Source organism: Delphinus delphis, chromosome 21 (genome assembly GCF_949987515.2).
Source record: "Delphinus delphis chromosome 21, mDelDel1.2, whole genome shotgun sequence".
Classification (NCBI taxonomy): Eukaryota; Metazoa; Chordata; class Mammalia; order Artiodactyla; family Delphinidae; genus Delphinus; species Delphinus delphis.
In genome coordinates, this window is record NC_082703.1 from 21,384,570 (window position 1) to 21,391,982 (window position 7,413).

The window sequence follows — 7,413 nt, forward strand, 5'->3', positions numbered from 1 at the left end:
GCTATCCTCTCATCTCCATAAAAATCTCTCAAATTCCCTCTTATTGCCTATGTTCTGAAAGCCTAGACACTCTTATCTTTCAGTTTTTGTTTTACATATTCAAAATAATTTTAAAATTAGTATTTTTATCAACAAAGTGAAAAGACAACCTACAGAATGGGAAAACATATTTGCAAACATTTATCTAATAAGGGGTGAATATCCAAAATACTTAAAGAATTCACACAATTCAAAAGCCAAGAAAAAAAAAGAAAAGAAAAGAAAAGAAACCAAATAATCTAATCGTCAAATGGGCAAAGGACTCGAATAGACATTTTTTCAAAGAAGAGAATGACTGGCCAAAAGGTATATGAAAAGGTGCTCAACCTCAGTAATCATCATGGAAATGCAAATTAAAACCATAATGAGATATTACCTCACACATGTTAGAATGATGATTATCAAAAAGATATGAGAGGGCTTCCCTGGTGGCACAGTGGTTGAGAGTCCACCTGCCGATGCAGGGGACACGGGTTCATGCCTCGGTCCGGGAGGATCCCACATGCCACAGAGTGGCTGGGCCTGTGAGCCATGGCCGCTGAGAGGCCACAACAGTGAGAGGCCTGCATACCGCAAAAAAAAAAAAAAAAAAAGATATGAGATAACAAATGCCACTATGGAAGACAGTATGAAAAATCCTCAAAAAATTAAAAACAGAACTATCATATGATCCAGAAATTCCACTTCTGGCAATATATTGGAAGGAAATAACACTGTGTCCAAGAGCTATTTGCACCCCCATGTTTACAGCAGCATTATTTACAATAGCCAAGACATGGAAACCTAAGATGTTTCCTCTGACAGATGAAGGGATAAAGATACTGTGATATATATATATATATATATATATATATATATATATATATATATATAAATAAAATATTCCATCATATATATAGGCATATATATATGTGTGTGTATATATATATATATATATGATGGAATATTATTCACCCATAAAAAACACTTCTGTATGGTATATTTGAAAGTTGTTAAGAGAGTTGATCCTAAGTTCTCACCATTAGGGGGAAAATTTTTTTTTTTTTCTTTTTCTTTCTTTTTTTTTTTTTGGTGTGTGTATCTGTATGAGATGATGGATGCCAACCAAATTTATAGCAGTGATCATTTCACAACACACATAAGTCGAAACACTATGCTGTACACTTTAAACTTATGCATGTATAAGTTTATAATTGTATGTCAGTTATATCTCAATAAAACTGGAAAAAGTATACATATATAATTTTTGAAAAAAAACAAACCTTTGACAATAGAAGAATATTTTGTTCTTTGAGTAAATGTAAGTGAGCATTTTTCACAAAGAACAATTTATTTACAAATAGTTTAATTTCCACCAGTGTCCAGGCTCCCCTTGGACATATTTTGGGAGTGTTCACCATAACATAATATCTTCAGATGGGCAGTTTAGGAAATTAGAACTCAACTAATTAAATCGTTTTTTATATTTTTCAAAAAAAACCCAAAAAACACCAGACTCTTGAAGCTGGAAGAGAACTTATGGGTCATCGATACTTACCTACAACTGCATCCTCTCAAGGATACCCTTGACAAGTTGTTCAACATTTATTTAAGACATTTATAGTGACAGGAGCTGACTACCTCATGACAAGGCTCACTTGTGGATCATTGCAGGTGTTGGAATTTTTTTCTTATTTTTATCATAGTAGTATGTGCCTTATAAAACTACACAGATTAATCTAATCCTTTTCCCAGTGACAGTCCTTCAAAAACAAAAATTTAAAACAGTCATCCTGACTCTTTTTCAGGTTTAAAGAACCTGCTTCTTTAACTATATCTTATTTTCCATGATTTCTAGATATCTCACCATTCGGGTTACTCTCCTTTGAAGTGTTCCACTTGTCTGTTGCTCCACACAAAATGTGGAGCACAGAGCTGAATAGGAAGTGCAGTCACAGTCTGACCTGTCCAGATGACAGAAGGACAAGGGCTGTCTTGTTCCAAAGACCATGTTCTCTTTTAAAGCTAGTTTGTTTTTCATTTGTTTCGTTTACCGAAAGCGCTACAGGATGTTAGTGGGAATGACAGAGTAAGGACCTCCCAAAATCCTCTCCTCCATAAAAGTAACGAGAGCGCTGGCAGAATTGTCAAAATCAACGTTGTTTCAGAACTCTAGGAATTAACCAAAGGTTTATAAAAGTCCAGGGAGAGTTTATTCAAGAAAACCAGCCGAATCTCAATAAGAACAGCAAGTTTTGTGGGGTTTTAACTTGCCCTGTTCCCAGCCTCTCTTCCCAGCTCCACAGAAGCCTTGAAAGCACCCTCAACTACGGGGAAATCCAGCAGCCTAACAGCCCCAGGAGGGGGCAGATCGGAGCTGGAGCTGCCCCAAAGCTCGCTCCCCAGATCATTGTCATTATTTGACTGTGTGGAAGTTCTCAGGAAAACCCCACTCCCAAGGATTGAGTTTCTTTCACCTGACTCAGAGCTTCCTCAGTGTTAACAGCGTTTTCCTTGGAAGTATTTGTCACAAAAAACAAGTATGGGCATTACACAACATTGTAGCTGCCTAAGACAGCAATAACAGCTGGGACAAACCACAAGCCAATAAAAGTCTTAAGAGGAAAACCAGGGAAAGCCTGAAAATCTCTGACATATTCCTGGGCATCTAGAAGGCCACGAGCATGTATAGAGCTGACTGTGTGCATGACCGAGGCTGTGCACAAGCCTGTGAGAGATCTGAGGAAGCCCTGAGCTGGCTGACATTGACCTTTGTGAGCTCTGTGTCAGCAGAAAGTGGAGACCAGGGCAAAGTAGCAAAATGCCTGCGGAGGCAATGTAGGCATGCCCTAACTCTCACAAAAAGCCCCTTGTTCAAGGCTGGGAAACTCACTGGTTCCAGGCACTGAAGGAAACTTCTGTCCCATCATTAGCTAACTATGAAGAAAACCAAACAGAGACATCCGTGGCCATGTATAACGAAGACTAAACACTTTACACAGTTAGTTCAGGAAAATCACCAAACAGTAACAACAACACAAAATGGTAACAACAAAAATCTCTGAGGAAGGAGGGAATTTGATTTCCAGAGTTGTCACATGCTAGTGTTTAAAAAGTCTGATTTTTTTTTTTTTACAAAAAATTATGAGACATGTAAAGAAACAAGGAGCTATGGCCCCTGCACAGAATTAAAGGTCAGTATAAACCATTGCTGAGGAAGCACAAACATTGGATTTACTATACCAAGACTTTACATCAGCTATTTTAAATATGTTCAAAGAACGAAAGAAAACCACGTCTAAAGAACTGAAGAGAAGTATGAAAACAATGTCTCGCCAAATAGAGAATATCAATAAATAGAAATTATATTTTTAAAAAAAAACAAATCTGAATATTAAAAAATTAAATAATCAGTTAATTCGAAGCAATGAATCTGGAACACACTGTGGAGGAGGTGTGTCTGGGGAGGATGGGAACAGATTGGGAAAGGTGTGCATAGTTACCAACTTCCCAGTCTTCCCAGGAGCTCCCCATTCAGGGCCTGGCACAGGGTCGGCACTTGATGACTGTGTAGAAGTGACTGTTCGCTATTTGGCTTCAATAACATGTTATCATTGACATGCTGATATGCTAAATAAGGTAGAATGTCATAGCAAAGTTTCTGGATAATTCAGTTAAAATTACCTCTGTGTCTGAGACTACATGGTTTCATTGATTCATTATGCTAGAGTCATTTCACTAGATAACAGACACCACCAAGAAATGACCTTATGGTTTTCTCTACAGTGTCACTGTACTAGTTTCCTATGGCTGCTGTAACAAATTATCCCAAATGTAGTGGCTTAAAACAACACGGATGTATTATCTCACAGTTCTGGAGATCAGCAGTCGAGAAGTCTGAAGTGGGTCTTACTGGGCTTTTTAATCAAGAGGCCGACAGGGCTCCTTACCTTTTCCAGATTCTAGAGGCCACCTGCATTCCTTGGCTTATGGACTCTTCCTCCATCTTCAAAGCCAGAAGTGTAACCTCTTCAAATCTCTTTCTCTCTCTCTCTCTCTCTCTCTCTCTCTCTCTCTCTCTCTCTGACTCTGTCCCTTCTGGTATCTCTTTCTTTTATAAGGACGCTTGTGACTACATCGGGCCCATCCATATAATCCAGAATAATCTCCCATCTCAAAGTCTTTAACGTAATCACATATTTAATAAGCCTCTTTTGCCCTGTAAGGTAACAGATTCCAGGTATTAGGATGTGAATGTCTTTGGGGGGCTCTTTTTCTGCCTACTACAATCACAGAGTGAAGTAGGAGCCATACAATTACCAATTTCCGAGTCTGCACAGGGCTTCAGCGAGAATCCAGATTCCACGTTAGCCAGCACCTTTATACTAGTAGGTGTCCCTCGTGGACTGTACTTTAATAGGCAGTTGTTCCTGAATGTGAAGAGCAGAGGTTACTTTGCTTCCTAAACTTCCAGGTACCTGCAGAAGTCCATTTCCAGTTGAAAATGATCCATGGTCAGTGGAAAATAAACAAAGCAAGACCTTGGTGGTGACTGGGTTAGGGTTCTGTGTTATTCATCAAATAGACACCCCCCCTCTGTAGAGGGAGGGTTAAGGTGAGGATGCAGTGGGAGCCATTCTTCTGCATTATTTGCCGAACCCTCATTCTGCAAGCACAAATGGAAATTTGCAGACCAAATGGAAATTACTCTTTTCAGGAGAAATGGCGCCAAAATTGAGTAAATAAGAAGAGTGGTTAGATCTAAAAGCCCTGTCCGGTTTTCAGCTGGGAAAAAAAAAAGGTTATGAAGAATACAATTAAATCCTAAAAACACCGTGAGAGAGAACAGACACTGAATTTTACTCACGGGTGCCCTGCACTGAAGAAGGTTTGCGTGGTGTATGTGAAAAATGGGCAGTGGACGTTGTCGGTGCACCTTGCTTGGCATTCTTCAACATTGCTCACCTTAGCTACATTGAAATTGACTCCTCTCATATCAATTCCTTTATAAATGTTTCGGTGGCAAGCTGTCCAAATAAAACGCATAGAGCAAATTCAATCAGTTTCCCTTCTGGAAGTAAATCATCAATTTGGGCCGGGTAGTGGTTTATTTTTTATTTCATAGTGGAGCATAGTTGATTTACAATGTTGTGTTAGTTTCAGGTGTACAGCAAAGTGAGTCAGTTATACATATATCCATTCTTTTTCAGATTCTTTTCCCATATAGGTTATTACAGAATATTGAGTAGAGCTCTCTGTGCTGAACAGTAGGTCCTTGTTGGTTACCTGTTTTATATACAGTTGTGTGTATATGTTAATCCCAAACTCCTAATATATCCCTCCCCTCCATGTTTCCCCTTTGGTAACCATAAGTTTGTTTTCGAAGTCTGGGCTGGGTAGTTCTGAAGGATAATATTCCACTTTTGGCAACTGCCCCATTAATTAGGGGATTTAGAATTTTTATTACATCACTAAACTATCAAACTCTACTTGAAATAAACACATTCCAATATGTTTTGGAGTGCTAGCATGAAAAAGGGGTTAGTTTACTTCCCAGACTGCAAGGTCTGTGCAGCAATACAGGTAATATTTCATGCTGGAATTATCAATGAGCAGTGGAAGAGAAACATTCACCCTTAACTTTGTCTTATAGACAATCCACTCACCACAGGAAACTGTAGCAAACAAGCAAATGAAGTAAGCTGCTTGTCTGAATGAAATCATCCTAAAAGAGAAGGCAACACACACATAACTCTAGTGGTTGTAGATCATATTCAACATGAACCTTAATTTAAACTGTTACAGATTTTCTTGTAAATGTCTGAATAGCAAATCTAAGCACACAATTACCAGTATAGAAAGCAAGGGTTTTCTGTACATTTTGTACCCAAGGACTTGGCACAAGATACAAATTGAGACCTCTAGACTACTGTTGTGTTTATTGTTCATTTGGCACCTATGTTCTTAGTAATTATGGCAATTAAACACTTGTGAAGCCTCTTGATTTGAACAAAAAGAAAATTATTGTAAACCACAGCAATAGTATAGGTCCAGAGTCCCTAAGGAACGATATTCAAAATCTTCAAGCCCGTTTTAAAATTTAAATCATTCAGTATTCTCTGATTTAAAAATATCTTCCACTTAAATATTTCCACATATAAGAATATTAATTCCTTCTACATTCTCTAGATACACAGGGAATTAGAACATCAACTAGTAGTTTCTTCATGCTTAAAGAAAAAAAAAAAAACTATTTGGAAGCAATCAGAATAACAGAAATTCTCTACCTGAAAACACAATTGCTTCGTGGTTCTGAAGGTGAGGGTGTCTCTCGCCACTTAAAAATGGCCAGTCTTTGAGCTTTCCCTATGGGGCTCTAGGCAGGCAGTATTTGCTTGGCTCCGATATTGACTTTGGTTTTCTGCCAACAGTTTCAACTTTTCGTCCTGTCAACATATTCTATGAACATCCCATTCCTGTGTTCAGCTATTAAATACATTAACTATTTCATAATAAGACCACAGAATTCATGTAGGGGCTTCCATTTTTTAAAAGATCCATAATAACATTCCTAGTTATTTGGGGTCATAATAAATCTTAACTAGACTTTTCCAATATAATAACCTGGATACACAACTGAATAAGGGGTGGGAATGGATAGATCATCCTGGAAGGCACGAAGACCCTTTTGGCAAATGGTATCCATGCCTTCCTATATCCTAGTGAAGGAATCCTGTAACACTGAAGTTTTAAGGATGGAAGGGAATTGGTCAATTTTTAGGTCTTCCTGCCATCCAGTTCAGGAAATAAGATATAGCAGGGATTGACAAACCACTGTGCACAGACTGTTTTTGTAAATAAAGTTTTATTGGACCACAGTCATGCTCATTCATTCCTGTATTATCCATGGTTGCTTTCACCCTACAGGGTTAAGTAGTTGTGACAGAAGCAGTGCGTACGGCCTGCAAAGCTGAAGAGACTTACTATCTGCCCCTTGTCAAAGTTACCACTCCTAGCATAGAGTTTAGACTTCTCTGTCAGGACACCTAGACCTGAAAGGAACATACTGGTTTTCCTAGGAGCCTGTTCCTGTTCAGGGAATTCTATTTTATTTTTATTTTTAAGAAAAAGTCTCCCTATATACTGAAGTATACCTCCTTGCCACTTCTATCCATCATTCCTAGATTAACCTACTAGATCCATACAAAATGATTTATTCTCTTTTTTGTGCTTTTAAAAATATTTAAAGACTATAATCCCTTGCCCACTAAATCCCCTTTGTTTTCTAACTAGTCTTCAAAAATGCAATACATCTTTCTGACAAGTAAATTAGATTTTTAGGGAGTTAGTTCTTAAATAAATATTTAATGCATGTTACTGCAATGCAGAACAGTG

At 38.0% G+C, this 7,413-nt stretch overlaps 1 long non-coding RNA gene across 2 annotated transcripts; it reads right to left on the reverse strand.

The window, feature by feature from the left end:
• Positions 1 to 3,829: 3,829 nt before the first annotated feature.
• LOC132417604 (uncharacterized) lies at positions 3,830 to 6,353 on the reverse strand. 2 transcript variants are annotated; one of them, XR_009517892.1, is made up of 5 exons: positions 6,306 to 6,353; positions 5,685 to 5,743; positions 4,984 to 5,045; positions 4,339 to 4,448; positions 3,830 to 4,237 (listed from the first exon to the last, which is right to left on the reverse strand). It is a non-coding gene; the product is annotated as an uncharacterized lncRNA (long non-coding RNA). The 2 variants fall into 2 exon arrangements; XR_009517891.1 differs by having other exon boundaries at positions 3,830 to 4,448.
• Positions 6,354 to 7,413: the final 1,060 nt, after the last annotated feature.